Here is a 16,905-nt window from a genome sequence, read left to right as displayed (position 1 = left end):
CTAAATGACATTGTTAACCGACTACTTTGTATTCTGTGTCCTGTCACGTAACCGCTTTCGAAGTAGATCGGGGTTTGTCTAGTCTTTGAATACGGGCAGTACTGCCTTCGACCCTCAACAGGCAGGATTCAGACAAGGGAAGAGCTGCACAGCACAGGTGTTGAATGTGACACAGCATATAGAGGACGGCTTCCAAAGGCGGCAGATAACACGAGCGGTGTTTATAGATCTTTCAGCCGCCTACGACACTGTCAACCACAGACTCTTGTTGTTAAAGCTATACAATCTCACCAAGGACTACAAACTAACCTGTCTAATTAGAAATCTTCTGCAGAACCGAAGATATTTTGTGGAATATCAAGGACAAAGAAGCAGATGTAGGCAGCAGAAAAATGGGCTGCCACAGGGCAGTGTACTGGCACCCACCCTCTTCAATATATACACTAATGACCAGCCGTTACCAGAAGGAACACAAAGCTTCATATATGCAGATGACAGAGCAATCACAGCACAAGATCACAGCTTTGAGAGGGTGGAGCAGAAGCTAACTGATGCTCTGAGAGAATTAACTGCCTATTACAGGGACAATCAATTGAAACCAAATCCTTCTAAGACCCAGACCTGTGCTTTCCACCTCCGAAACAGACAGGCTAGTAGAAACTTGCAGATAGATTGGGAAGGAACCTCTTTAGAACACTGCAAGACTCCAAAATACCTCGGAGTCACTCTGGACCGTGCTCTTACATATAAGGAACACTGCTTAAAAACGAAGCAAAAAGTGGCTGCCAGGAACAATGTGGTTCGGAAGCTGACTGGAACAACATGGGGAGCACAGCCAGACACAGTGCACACATCCGCATTAGCCCTCTGCTACTCTGCAGCTGAGTACGCTTGCCCAGTATAGTACAGATCTACACATACAACGAAAGTTGATGTTGCTCTGAATGAGACATGTCGTACCACTACGGGTTGTCTAAGAGCCACACCTGTGGAAAAACTGTACTGCTTATCCGGCATAGCCCCCCCCCCCCCCCCCCCGGACATCCGAAGAGATACAGCAGCACGGAGTGAAATGAAGAAGGCATTAACATCCGAAGCCCACCCACTACATGGCCACCAACCGGCACAGCAAAGACTTGTGTCTAGAAAGAGCTTCCTTCACAGTACAGAACCACTCGCTGACACTCCACATCAACACCGGGAGAAGAGATGGCGGGTCAGATGCCAGCATCTGGAGGAGTGGCTGATCCCGCAAGAAGTTCTTCCCCCAGGCCACACAGAGAAATGGTCCACATGGAAATCACTCAACCGCCTGCGTTCTTCTGTCACAAGATCCAAGAGTAATCTGGAGGTGGGGCTTCCAGGTGGACTCTCTCCCGTGTGACTGCGGAGCTGCCGTGCAGACGTCAACACATCTACTACAATGCACATTACCTCCAACTGTGTGCACCATGGAGGACCTCGTAAACGCTACACAAAGTGCACTGGACGTTGCAAAATTTTGGGCATCCACTGTATAAATTAAAATTACCTTATGCTTGACAACACAATCTGTGTCTAATCATTTATTTCATTCTTGACTAGTTTAATTTATAAACCATAATGTATGTATGTATGTAGTAATGTATCTAATATTGTTTTTAGTTTAATTCTGACAAGATAAATAAAAATAAACTGCCTTCGACGCTACAATAGGCAAAATCGAAGGGATTTCGGTAACAGAAAATTTCTGAGTTCGACAGCTAAGGTGCGGCCATATTGACGTCTGGTAGTCAAATTCCTGTGCAAGTAATTATTTAGAAAGTGAAATATTTCTAGTGGGACTGCAAACAATATTTAAACACGATTTCAGCCATAAAATTTTTTTAGATTAAGAGAAAACCTTGTTTCTGTGGTGTCACCGCCAGACACCACACTTGCTAGGTGGTAGCTTTAAATCGGCCGCGGTCCATTAGTACATGTCGGACCCGCGTGTCGCCACTGTGTGATCGCAGACCGAGCGCCACCACAAGGCAGGTCTCGAGATACGGACTAGCACTCGTCCCAGTTGTACGGACGACGTAGCTAGCGATGCACACTGACGAAGCCTCGCTCATTTGCAGAGCAGATAGTTAGAATAGCCTTCAGCTAAGTCAATGGCTACGACCTAGCAAGGCGCCATTAGTAACATTGCATGTATCTAAAAAGTCTCACTTGTATCGCCACAATCTCCAGATGTACCACAAGGATGGATTAAAGTTAAGTATTCCAGAAGCTACGTACTTTTCTTTATAGCATTCATTACGTATCCTGTTTCAGACCTCACGCCATCCAGCTTTAACTTAGCGCGTGCCTTTCGGTTTCCTCTCATTGTGTCTAGGCTGTCTTGTCTAGACACAACAGTTAAACTGAAATGACACTCCGTTCCCCCTTAAGAAGTCTAGTCCTCTAAAAGGCAACTTCTGAAACGTGACGATCATATTAACACTGCGTCCGCTGCCTGGAAGAAGCACGGTGAGTAGTGAGTGGCGGCAACTTGACACACTGTGTGCGCCAGTAATTGAGAGACGAGCGACCGTGAAGGGAAGTCGGAACCTGTTAACAACGCGGCGTTAAGCCCTGCTCCCGCACCGGCAGAAGGCGGTTGTCCTCCTCTCCGCCTGGCCCAGCTGCTGCTGCCTGCTGCTGCTACGGCCGCAGCGCCGCCCGTCAGCTGAGTTCCTGTTTGGGACTGCTCTAAATGTCAACAGAGTCATTCCGGCGGGGGTCGTTGGCGGCGCTGCAGGCCGTTCGCACCCCTTAACGGGGGTCGTAAGAGCGCCGATAAAGCGTGTTAACGGGCGCTCTTAAGCGATGAAACCTGCCCCCTCTCGCTGCCGCTTTCATTCTGGCTCGGATTTTTCCTCCGAATGTCCGACGACACTCGCAGCTCCGGCCGCCTCGAGCGTAGCACGCTGTCTCCATCTACCTGAAAAACGTATTTACATGCATACTATCAAGGGAACTTCCCCATCGCACCCCCCTCAGATTTAGTTATAAGTTGGCACAGTGGATAGGCCTTGAAAAACTGAACACAGATCAATGGAGAAAACAGGAAGAAGTTGCGTGGAACTATGGAAAAAAAAATGGTTCAAATGGCTCTGAGCACTATGCAACTTAACTTCTGAGGTCATAAGTCGCCTAGAACTTAGAAGTAATTAAACCTAACTAACCTAAGGACATCACACATATCCATGCCCGAGGCAGGATTCGAACCTGCGACCGTAGCAGTCGCTCGGCTCCAGACTGTAGCTCCCAGAACCGCACGGCCAATTCGGCCGGCACTATGGAAAAAATAAGCAAAATATACTGAGTAGTCCATGTGCAAGATAAGCAACATCAAGGATATTGTGGGCTCAGTAGTGCCGTGGTCCCGTGGTTAGCGTGAGCAGCTGCGGAACGAAAGGTCCTTGGTTCAAGTCTTCCCTCGAGTGAAAAGTTTAATTTTTTATTTTGAGACAATTATCAAAGTTCAGGTACTCACACATAATCAACTTCGCTCTCCAAAATTCCAGGACATGTTCAGATTTGCTTGGACATATGCTGGATTTGACAGTCTACACACGGAAAAAATTGAAAACGTTAAAAACATATGTTTTCACAGAGCACAGGGAAAACTACGCGACTTTGAAACTGTTGCATTTATTTGTTGCAGTTTATGTGACAAACTCTTATGTTTTCATCACTTTTTTGGAAGTGATTATGACATCCACAAGAAAACCTAAATCGGGCAAGGTAGAAGAATCTTTTCACCCATTTGCCAAGTGTACAAGTTAAGTGGGTCGACAACATATTCCTGTCATGTGACGCACATGCCGTCACCAGTGTCGTATGGAATATACCAGAGGGGTTTTGCTGTGGAGGAATCGGTTGACCTATGACCTTGCGATCAAATGTTCTGTGTTCCCATTGGAGAGGCACGTCCTTTCGTCTACTAATCGCACGGTTTTACGGTGCGGTCGCAAAACACGGACACTAAACTTATTACAGTGAACAGAGACGTCAATGAATGAACGGACAGATCATAACTTTGCGAAAATAAAGAAAGTAAAAAATTTTCAATCGAGGGAAGACTTGAATCAAGGACCTTTCGTTCCGCAGTTGCTCACGCTAACCACGGGACCACGGCGCTATTGAGACCACAACGTCCTTGATGTTGCTTATCTTTCGCATGGACTACTCAGTTTGTATATTTTGCTTATTTTTTTCATAGTTCCACACAACTTCTTCCTGTATTCTCCATTAATCTGTGTTCAGTTTCTCAAGGCCTGTCCACTGTGCCAACTTATAACTAAATCTGAGGGGGGTGCGATGGGGAGGTTCCCTTGTAAGTGTTGGATCCTTCCCGCTCGTCTAATGTAGGGTACCTAGGAAGCTGTTTCCTCGGATAGCTAGACAGCATTCAATCAAATATTTTTAATGAAATTTATTGTAGTAAACTGCATTTGCAATACTTTGCCCTTTCACAATGAAGTGTCGCAAGTAATAGGCGATATGCAAATAATCAATGTCCTTCGATGTATACAATTTCCATGACAGCAGTTAATATAGATCACAAGTCACAGTTCGTCTTCTAGTGCGCCTTCTACTGCAGCCGCGGCTGGCTCGATAGGCACTTATGTTCTCTTCGTATAGGTGCCTCTCCTGTCGTGGTGTCGTCCTAGTCAGCGTCTATTGGCTGGCGTGGCGTCATCTCGTAGACTTCTCGGCCATTACGTTCCAGGCCGAAGTGTCGACGTTTGATGTTACGTTGGAACACTATGCAGCCCACTGTACAGTGTACTACGCAGGGAGTTCCGTAATAACATTACTGCATTTTTTTTCCTATTCTGTTCGCATTTTGAACGAGATAAAGTGACTTTAAAATTCTCTGAATTTCTTTTTATTAATTTTTTTCTTTTTTGAGTCATCAGTCTTGTGACTGGTTTGATGCCCTCACATCCACGAACTTCCCTCCTGTGCCAACCTTTTCATCTACAAACTACGTCCTCAATTATCTGCTGGATGCTGGATATATTCCAAATCTCGCAGGCCGGGGTGGCCGAGCGGTCCTAGGCGCTGCAGTCTGGAACCGCACGACCGCTACGGTCGCAGGTTCGAATCCTGTCTAGAGCATGGATGTGTGTGATGACCTTAGGATAGTTAGGTTTAAATTGTTCTAAGTCCTAGGGGACTGATGACCTCAGAAGTTAAGTCCCATAGTGCTCAGAGCCATTTCAACAATTTGTAGTCCAATCTTTGTCTTCCTCTACAGATTTTGCCCTCTACAGCACTCTCAAGCAAAATAGAAGTCAGTCCCTGATGTCTTAACAGATGTCCTTTCATCCTGTCCCATCTCTTTGTGAGTCTTTTCCACATATTCCTCATTATTTACCTTATCAGTCCACCTAAGTTTCAACATTCGTCTGTAGCACTACATCTCAAACGCTTTGATTCTGTTCCGGTTTTCCCACAATCCATGTTTCGCTACCATACAGTACTGTGTTCCAAACGTACAATCTCAGTAATTTCTCCCTCAAATGAAGGACTATGTTTGATACTAGTAGACTTCTCTTGGCCAGGAATGCGCTTTTGGCCAGTGCTAGTCTGCCTTTGATGTCCTCCTTGCTCCGTCAGCCATCGATCACTTTGCTGACTAGGTAGCAGAATTCCTTAACTTCATCTACTTGTCGACCATCAATCCTGATGATAAGTTTCTCTCTGTTCTCATTTCTCCTACTTCTCGTTACTTTCGTCTTTCTTCTATTTACTCTCAATCCATATTCTACACCCATTAGATTGTTCGTTCTGCAGATCATGTAATTCTTCTTCAATTCCACTCATGATAGCAATGTCATCAGCGAATCATATCATTGATATCCTTATACCTCGAATTTTAATTCCACTCCTGAATCTTTTCTTTCTTTCCATCACTGCTTCTTAGATGTACAGATTGAACAGTAGGGGGCGAAAGACTACATCCCTGTCTTACAGCCTTTCTAACCTGAGCATTTCGTTCTTGGTCATCCATTATTATTATTCCCTCTTGGTTCTTGTACATATCGTATATTACCCGTATCTGCCTGAAGGAGCACCAAACTCTTATCTCATTTCCTTGAATCCCTGATGAGGTATATGATGCCGGCATCATCTGGATAAGAACCGTAAGAAGTTTTCGTCTTAAAACCAGTGAGCGGGTCGACGTCATTTATTCACTTAGTGACGACGTTTCACCGGAGAAGACAATGGAAAGAATGACGAAATACTGAATTTTGTCTCCCAACGTGGCTTCACGGCTTAATACGGTCCCGCCTTTCTGTCATAAAACGAACTTCGAAGTGGCAGGTACTTAGATAACTGATTGCGCAATAGAAAATCACAGTCGCTTGGTAGGGAAAATGCATCAGGACCAGATGAGGTACCTGGAAGAGTCTACACAGAAAGAACTTGCTCCCCATCCAAAAGCAGTTTGTAGTAAGTCGTTGGGGCAACGATTGGTACCCGCCGACTGCAAAAAAGTGCAGATCATTCCCGTTTTCATGAAGAGTCGTAGGATAGATCCACGTAATGGAAGTCCTGCATCGTTGAAGTCAATCTGTTGTAGAATTACGGAAAATGTTTTATGCTCATGTATCGTGATGTTTTTTGAGAAAGAAACTACCTCTATAGAAAGTCAACATGAATTGCGCAAAAAGATACATTGCGGAGTTCAGCTCGCTCTTTCCTCCGTGACATCCACAGTGTTGTACACATCGGCGCTCAGGTTGACAATGCCGTGCTCCTCGACTTTTTCGCTGCCGTTTAGTGGAAGAAGTACGAGCTTATCGAGTACTAGATTGACGGCTTCCTTCCAGACAGAATTCAACCCGTCGCTCCTAACGCAACAAAATCAACAGATGTAAGGTAATTTCCAGTGTACTCCAAGGAAGCGTTATGTGGCTGTTACTATTTACAATGTACTGTATATATATTATCTAGTAGAATTTGTCGGCAGCTCTTTAAGGCAGTTCGCTGATGATGCAGTTTTCTATGAAAGGTAGCGACGCCAGAAGACAGCAACGATTTGCAGAAGGACCTGCAGAGGAGTGATGAATAGTGCAGCCTCTGGCAGTTGACGCTGAACATAAATAAGTGTAACATATTATACAGGTTGTTTCCGTAAGAGCGTGCAAAAATGTAACAGTACTGGAGGATGCTCCACTGAACAGTTTGAGGTAGGGAACCTGGAGCCAGAGAATCCAGCTTAAGGAGATAATAGGAACAAAGTCGCACTACTGTGTACATTACTTGAGCAAGCAGTAAAGGAAACAAAAGAAAAATTCGGAGTAGGTATTAAGGTCCGTGGACAAGAAATAAAAACGTTGAGGTTCGCCGATGACATTGTAATTCTGTCAGAGACAGCAAAGGACTTGGAAGAGCAGTTGAACGGAATGGACTGTGCATTGAAAGGCGGATGTAAGATGAACATCAACAAAAGCAAAACGAGGATAATGGAATGTAGTCGAATTAAATCGGGTGATGCTGAGCGAATTAGATTAGGAATTGAGACACTTGAAGTAGTAAAGGAGTTTTGCTATATGGGGAGCAAAATAACTCATGATGGTAGAAGTAGAGAGGATATAAAATGTAGACTGGCAATAGCAAGGAAAGCGTTTCTGAAGAAGAGCAATCTGTTAACATCGAGTATAGATTTAAGTGTCAGGAAGTCGTTTCTGAAAGTATTTGTATGGAGTGTAGCCATGTATGGAAGTGCAACATGGACGATAAATAGTTTGGACAAGATGAGAATAGAAGCTTTAGAAATGTGGTGCTAGAGAAGAATGCTGAAGATTAGGTGGGTAGATCACACAACTAATGAGGAGGTATTGAATAGAATTGGGGAGAAGAGGAGTTTGTGGCACAACTTGACAGGAAGAAGGGACCAGTTGGTAGGAGATGTTATGAGGCATCAAGGGATCACAAAGTTAGCATTGGAGGGCAGCGTAGAGGGTAAAAATCGTAGAGGGAGACCAAGAGATGAATACACTAAGCAGATTCAGAAGGATGTAGGTTGCAGTAAGTACTGGGAGATGAAGAAGCTTGCACAGGATACAGTAGCATGGAGAGCTGCATCAAACCAGCCTCAGGATTGAAGACAACAACAACAACGACAACAACAACAACAACAACAACTGTCTACTTTTTTATTTACTTTAGACAAAATTAACTGCAAGTGTCATCACTGACATAATGAACTTGCCATTTCTACCGTATGTTACAAAATGTGCTGAAACTGACGTCCATCAACCTCAAAGCAAGCATGACATAGGCCAACAAGATTCTGATGCACCCTGACAAATATCCTTGTTCTGTTTGGAATCACATCACAGCCAGCTACAATTCTGCAAACTAATTCCATCTCCGTATCCACTGGAGTCTCATACACACGTGATTTTAGATATCCTCGTAGGAAATAAGCAAAGGGATTCAGGTCAGGAGACCTCTCAGGCCATGGAATAGGACCTCCCCTTCGAATCCACCAACGAGGAAATACATCACTGAGATCGTTTCGGACATCCACACTGAATTGTGGGATGCACCGTCATTTTGTGTCCATATACTCTCAGGAACAGCCAAGGATACGACCTCCAGCAACTCAGGCACAACTCTTTGTGTTGTGTCTAGACAAGACAGCCTAGACACAATGAGAGGAAGCCGAAAGGCACGCGCTAAGCCAAAGCAGGGTGCGTGAGCTCTGAAACAGGATACGTTATGAATGCTATAAAGAAAAGTACGTAGCTTCTGGAATACTTAACTTTAATCCATCCTTTTGGTACATCTAGAGATTGTGGCGATACAAGTGAGACTCTTTAGATACATGCAATGTTACTAATGGCGCCTTGCTAGGTCGTAGCCATTGACTTAGCTGAAGGCTATTCTATCTGCTCGGCAAAGGAGCGAGGCTTCGTCAGTATAGTCGCTAGCTACGTCGTCCGTACAACTGGGGCGAGTGCTAGTCCGTATCTCGAGACCTGCCTTGTGGTGGCGCTCGGTCTGCGATCACACAGTGGCGACACACGGGTCCAACATGTACTAATGGACCGCGGCCGATTTAAAGCTACCACCTAGCAAGTGTGGTGTCTGGCTGTGACACCACACTTTGCACGTACCTCAAGTACGGGTGACTATTCAGACGGCCCGGCAGGAGATATGGCCCAGGTTGAAGATATGGCCCAATGAGAGTGTCGTCTACAATGCCGGTCCAGATATTCACACCAAAACGTAATTGATGGTAGGCTCGAATACAGCGTGACGCTTTTCCTCATCCCATACATGGCTATTCCTGCTGTTCGAAGTACCACCATGAATTAATGGGGCCTTGTCAGTAAACAGCACGATTTGGAGGAAATCTGGTCGATCAATCCATTGTTGGAGTAACCACTGACACAATCTGACCCTTGCTGCAAAGTCAGTCACAAGCATTGCATGGACACAGTGTGGGTGATGTAATTGTTTTTCCTGGAGAGCTCGTCACACGCTAATATGTTCAGCTCGTCCTTGTTTTCTGGCAAGAATTAAAGATGCTGTTGTTGCTGTTGTTGTTTTCTTCAGTCCTGAGACTGGCTTGATGCAGCTCTCCATGCTACTCTTTCCTGTGCAAGCTTCTTCATCTCCCAGTACTTACTGCAACCTACATCGTTCTGAATCTGCTTAGGTTATTCATCTCTTGGTCTCCGATTTTTACGCTCCACGCTGCCCTCCAGTGCTAAATTTGTGATCCCTTGATGCCTAAGAACATGTCCTACCAACCGGTCCCTTCTTCTTGTCAAGTTGTGCCACAAACTCCTCTTCTCCCCAATTCTATTCAATACCTCCTCATTAGTTATGTGATCTACCCATCTAATCTTCAGCATTCTTATGTAGCACCACATTTCGAAGGCTTCTATTCTCTAATTGTCCAAACTATTTATCGCCCATGTTTCACTTCCAGGATTGCACATGTAAATAATCAGCACAGAACGTCTAAACTTGAACGCATGTTAGTTGGAAATAAGTTGGAAAACTGTAATGTTAGACAAAGCGGTAGACAAGTTTAGTTTCATATGTCCTTAAGCTGTCTTCTCTCCCCCCCGGAGCCGGCCGGGGTGGCCGAGTGGTTCTAGGCGCTACAGTCTGGAACCGCGCGACCGCTACGGTCGCAGGTTCGCATCCTGCCTCGGGCGTGGATGTGCGTGATGTCCTTAGGTTAGTTAGGTTTAAGTAGTTCTAACTTCTAGGAGACTGACGACCTCAGAAGTTAAGTCCCATAGTGCTCAGAGCCATTTGAACCAGTCTGACCCCAAGTTCCGTACCTAAAATTGTACAGTGGAGCATTCTCTACGTCCTTTTACACTTTAGAACGCTCTTACGGAAACACCCTGTGTAGGGAAAGAAATCCATTACTATACAACTACATTACTGATGAGAATTTGTTGGAAACAGTGTCTACAGTACAAAATAATAACAGTAACTATCCAGAGTGATCTTAATTGAATGGCCACGTACAGCGAATAGTGGGGAAAGCAGATACTAGACTGAGATTCATAGGAACAATCTTAAGGAAATGTAAGAGATCCATGACAAAAGTGGATTACAAGGCGGTATTGAGTATTGTTCGTCAATCTGGGTTCCTTAAAAGGTAGGACTGACAGAAGAGCGGCGCGATTCGTCACGGGTTCGTTGGCGCGAGATCGTTCCAGGGATGCTCAGCCGAATCCAGTGGCAGACGTTGCAAGAGAGGAGTTGTGCATCACGGAGAGAGCTACTGTTCAAATCTGAAGAGAGCACTTTTGCGGGAAGAATCGGAAATTTCTTCCGACATACGTCTCGCGAAACGACCACGAGAAAATTGGAGAAATTAGAGCTAATACAGAGGTTTACCGACAATCATTCTTCCCATGCGCCATTCGCGAGTGGGACAGGGGAGGGGGCATCAGTTCATGCTGCCAGAACTATCCTCCGCCATACATAGTCATCAGGCTAGCGGAGTATTGATGTAGATGTAACATGGTCTAGATCTACATCTACATTTATACTCCGCAAGCCACCCAACGGCGTGTGGCGGAGGGCACTTTACGTGCCACTGTCATTACCTCCCTTTCCTGTTCCAGTCGCGTATGGTTCGCGGGAAGAACGACTGCCGGAAAGCCTCCGTGCGCGCTCGAATCTCTGCAATTTTACATTCGTGATCTCCTCGGGAGGTATAAGTAGGGGAAGCAATATATTCGATACCTCATCCAGAAACGCACCCTCTCGAAACCTGGCGAGCAAGCTACACCGCGATGCAGAGCACCTCTCTTGCAGTGTCTACCACTTGAACCCGCTAAACATCTCCGTAACGCTGTCACGGTTACCAAATAACCCTGTGACGAAACGCGATGCTCTTCTTTGGATCTTCTCTATCTCCTCCGTCAACCCGATCTGGTACGGATCCCACACTGGTGAGCAATACTCAAGTATAGGTCGAACGAGTGTTTTGTAAGCCACCTCCTTTGTTGATGGACTACATTTTCTAAGGACTCTACCAATGAATCTCAACCTGATACCCGCCTTACCAACAATTAATTTTAAATGATCATTCCACTTCAAATCGTTCCGCACGCATACTCCCAGATATTTTACAGAAGTAACTACTACCAGTGTTTATTCCGCTATCATATAATCATACAATAAAGGATCCTTCTTTCTATGTATTCGCAATACATTACATTTGTCTATGTTAAGGGTCAGTTGCCACTCGATGCAGCAAGTGCCTATCCGTTGCAGATTTTCCTGCATTTCGCTACAATTTTCTAATGCTGCAACTTCTCTATATACTACAGCATCATCCGCGAAAAGCCGCATGGAACTTCCGACACTATCTACTAGGTCATTTATATATATTGTGAAAAGCAATGGTCCCATAACACTCCCCTGTGGCACGCCAGAGGTTACTTTAACGTCTGTAGACGTCTCTCCATTGATAACAACATGCTGTGTTCTGAAACTTCCTGGCAGATTAAAACTGTGTGCCCGACCGAGACTCGAACTCGGGACCTTTGCCTTTCGCGGGCAAATGCTCTACCATCTGAGCTACCGAAGCATGACTCACACCCGGTACTCACAGCTTTACTTCTGCCAGTATCTCGTCTCCTACCTTCCAAACTTTAGAGAAGCTCTCCTGCGAACCTTGCAGAACTAGCACTCCTGAAAGAAAGGATACAGCGGAGACATGGCTTAGCCACAGCCTGGGGGATGTTTCCAGAATGAGATTTTCACTCTGCAGCGGAGTGTGCGCTGATATGAAACTTCCTGGCAGATTAAAACTGTGTGCCCGACCGAGACTCGAACTCGGGACCTTTGCCTTTCGCGGGCAAATGCTCTACCATCTGAGCTACCGAAGCACGACTCACACCCGGTACTCACAGCTTTACTATTGCCAGTATCTCGACTCCTACCTTCCAAACTTTACAGAAGCCCTCCTGCGAACATTGCAGAACTAGCACTCCTGAAAGAAAGGATACAGCGGAGACATGGCTTGGCCACAGCCTGGGGGATGTTTCCAGAATGAGATTTTCACTCTGCAGTGAAGTGTGCGCTGATTTTCTGTCAAGTCGGTACATAGAATTTTACTTTCGAATTCACGGAACGCTTCACGCATAGCCCTCCTTACGCAAACTTTGAAATCGTTTAGCTTCTGTTTGTCTGATAGGTTTTGGCTCCGTTTAAACTTGGAGTGAAGCTCTCTTTGCTTTCGCAGTAGTTTCCTAACTTTGTTGTTGTACCACGGTGGGTTTTTCCCGTCCCTCACAGTTTTACTCGGCACGTACCTCTCTAAAACGCATTTTACGATTGCCTTGAACTTTTTCCATAAACACTCAACATTGCCAGTGTCGGAACAGAAATTTTCGTTTTGATCTGTTAGGTAGTCTGAAATCTGCCTTCTATTACTCTTGCTGAACGGATAAACCTTCCTCCCTTTTTTTATATTCCTATTAACTTCCATATTCAGGGATGCTGCAACTGCCTTATGATCACTGATTCCCTGTTCTGCACATACAGAGTCGAAAAGTTCGGGTCTGTTTGTTATCAGTAGATCCAACATGTTATCTCCACGAGTCGGTTCTCTGTTTAATTTCTCGAGGTAATTTTCGGATAGTGCACTCAGTATAATGTCACTCGATGCTCTGTCCCTACCACCCGTCCTAAACATCTGAGTGTCCCAGTCTATAACTGGTAAATTGAAATCTCCACCTAAGACTATAACATGCAGAGAAAATTTGTATGAAATGTATTTCAAATTTTCTCTCAGTTGTTCTGCCACTAATGCTGCTGAGTCGGGAGGTCGGTAAAAGGAGCCAATTTTTAACCTAGCTCGGTTGTTGAGTGTAACCTCCACCCATAATAATTCACAGGAACTATCCACTTCTACTTCACTACAGGATAAATACTACTAACAGCGACGAACACTCCACCACCGGATGCATGCAATGTATCCTTTCTAAACACCGTCTGTAACTTTGTAAAAATTTCGGCAGATTTTATCTCTGGCTTCAGCCAGCTTTCTGTACCTATAACGATTTCAGCTTCGGTGCTTTCTATCAGCGCTTGAAGTTCCGGTACTTTACCAACGCACCCGGGCAACCACAGTCGTAGTCCGATAGGGGGATGCGTGGGACGAGCTGGCCGTCCCCGACAAACCCCCATCCGGACCCCCACAGTGATGCCCATTGGCAACAGCCTCCAGCTGTGTGACCGAAGACAACACTGCCTGAAGCTGGGCGCGAAGGGATGCCAACTCAGCCTGCATCCGAACACAGCAGTTGCAGTCGCACCATCTTCCTCGGTTATATGTGCTCTATAACGGACACAACAAAGTTTTGTGAGAGAAACGTAGCGTTTCTGCCAGATATCCTAATTTGTATCCTCAGAACATTTTTATTGCACTCTATATCAACCTGCCACTCCAGATTCTGGAGCTATGTACAGTATCTGGAAGAAAACCTCATCCCATTTAAGTAGAACGTGTTTGATTTATTATAAAATAACGTTTACGTACATTTTTGACACAACAGTTGTTTGCGACATAATCACTACCGATTTGAACCCAGAACGGCACATCTTCAGAAACTACGGGCTGCATTTGGTAAATAGAAAGGTCATACGATGAGTACCACGGACTTTCGTTCAGCAAGAGCCGCCCAGTAGCTTCTGAAGACGTACCATCGTGAGTGGAAACCGATTTGGGTTGTGTCATAATACATAATAATATTCATCCATTATTTCAGAGTGAGAGAGCTTAGAGAGTTTCAACAAACTTCACACATAATTTCTCCCCACACCTTCACAAAATAATGCAGGGGAGAAAGTTTTTTGCTTGTATTGTATGTAACGGGGGGCCTAGAAACGACGGAGAGGCTCCGTTCAGGCCGCAGCCAGAGTGGTCCACAACCCCACGACCACTGCCGCAGTCCACTTCACCCCTCCGCCGCCACACATCGAACCACTCTTTCAGGGTTATTGTGCGGTTCGGCTCCCGGTAGAACCCTCCCCCCCCCCCCCCCTCCAGGGAACGTTTCACACCAGACTAATCTAGTCCCTTTGTCTGCCTTGTAGAGTAGTGGTGGTGTATGCGTACGTGGAGGAGCTGTTGGCGCTGCAATCGCCGACATAGCGTAGCTGACGCGGAATAAGGGAAGCCAGCCCTCATTCGCCGAAGCAGATGGAAAACCGCCTAAAAACCACCCACAGACTGGCTGGCTCACCGAACCTGACGCAAGTCCGCCGGGTGGATTCGTGCCGAGGACCAGGCGCTCCTTCCCACTGCGAAAAGCAGTGCATTAGACCGCACGGCTAACCGGCAGGCAAGTTTGTTGCTTACTACATTTTCGATCGCCGTGAAGTAAGCAACAAGTGCTTGATGTTTTAATTTATTACTTCCTAACTGCCAACTCCATTTGTATCAGATTTTGGAGGCAGTATCGAAACATACCACTGAATGAACATGTAAAACTATATTATTGTGTTATACATAATTTAGGAGCTATGACCTCTTACACATTGGGAAGCGTGGAAGTCAGTTTTTCTTAAAACGAAACGCAAATTACTCTGGCTGCACACATCCAGTGTTTGATGATGAGAGTTTCCCACAAAACAGTTGAATGAATGGAGTGAAATTTTCTTCTCGAAAATACGTCGCTATTAACGCAATTTTGAAGCTGAACCTACGAAACTCGGTAGTTTTCTCACGATCAGAAATATAAAAATACGGGTTTCAGCATTTTAGAAGATTTAACACGAAGGGGGGTGACACAGTAGATGATTTTTTTAAAAAAATGATTCGTTGTAGAAGATTTATTCAAATATTTTAAAGGCTACATGTATGAAAATTGGTATTTGACTTCTGTGTTACATATAAAAAAATACGTGATTCAGTCTTTTTGGAAATTCAACGTTTTAAGGAAGTGAAATAAGGGATGAAACGTTTTGTAAAATTATCACATTAAAGAAGCATTTTGAAATCTATGACAATCTGAATTTCGCTTCTCTGTTAGAAATTAAAATAAAAGATACTTGTTGTATTATTTTGGAAATTCAAGGAGGTGAAACACGACACGAATATTTTTAAGAAACTATTTCGTCATATTAAAAATTTTTTTAAAGGTAAATCCATGAAAATCTATATTTTACTTCAGGTTAGATGTAAAGAAACATGTGTTCGGCGAGGAAAGTTTCTACGGAAATATCGCCACAAGAACGCAAAAGGCGTGTCTGACAAAAGATTTGGACCAGAATCGCTTTTTGCTCAGAATCGTATTGGGAAAATGCCATGCTTAAGAGTTTATATGGGGAATTGCAATTTGTGACCAAAATAAAAATTTCATTAAAGAAAAGCAAAAACAAAGGCCTGTGCAGATCATACTGTCTACACGAGCGAAGCAGCGGGCGTTTAACTAGTAGCTTACTAAGTGACTGGTGTGAATGCTGTAATACTTCAACTATTTTATACATGAGTGTTAGATGCCTTCAAGAAATGGTGACGAGGAGTCACTGGTGCTGTAGAGTTGCGCACACTACAGCCTTTCACGATTCACTTTACAGATTCTACGCGCATCAACTGGGCCTTTCCAGCAACTCGAACGGTTTTCCATAAAAGTTCGGGCAAAATTCGAGATGTGACTAACCAGCCGTCACGCTCATCTTCCTTCATCAGTTTGCTTCAAACTTTACAGAACACTGTACGACGCGTAAGTTTTAAAGTTCACACCAAATGAATGTTGTCCTTTCCGCTTCCCAACTACAGACTTTACCCGTTCGTCCAATTTCCAGTCGCTTCACAATTACATCCACAGTGCAGAATATGTCAGAAATCTCTCGATGTCTGCTATCGGACCCATCTGATGAGAACTAACAAGAGGATTTCAGAAAGGAAATTACTCATGTCATCGCACGTGAAGACCACTATCGTCAGAAGGGATTACACGTTCCGAGTGTCCGGCAGAGATAGTTCTGCTGCAGTGCGCGCGTCGCAGTGTGGGGGTGGAATGGTGCGGCAGCTGCGAACGTACTCCAAACCTGAAGTACTCGGGACACTTCAATTCCTGCGAACAAAACGTCTAAATACCATTCAAATGCAAGGGAAGTCCGTCGTGTGCGGGCCAAATGGAACGTCTCATCTGGTCCAGGTCTTACACTTTGCAAGAAAAGCTTTTACAGCAAAATACACATTCGGACAGTCGAATGCTTCCGTGACCAAAGAACGGATTTCTGTCGTCGAGAGACTGAAAGATTGATAGAACATTCCAACCATCCTTTACCGAGTCTTGGTATCTACCCTTTATATTCACAGAACCACCAGTGCCATCTGTGATCTGATTCAGAAATTAAATGGGTGGTGTTTCGACTACCTGC

Source organism: Schistocerca serialis, chromosome 10 (genome assembly GCF_023864345.2).
Source record: "Schistocerca serialis cubense isolate TAMUIC-IGC-003099 chromosome 10, iqSchSeri2.2, whole genome shotgun sequence".
NCBI classification, from domain to species: Eukaryota; Metazoa; Arthropoda; class Insecta; order Orthoptera; family Acrididae; genus Schistocerca; species Schistocerca serialis.
Note: the sequence above shows the minus strand (reverse complement) of the source record.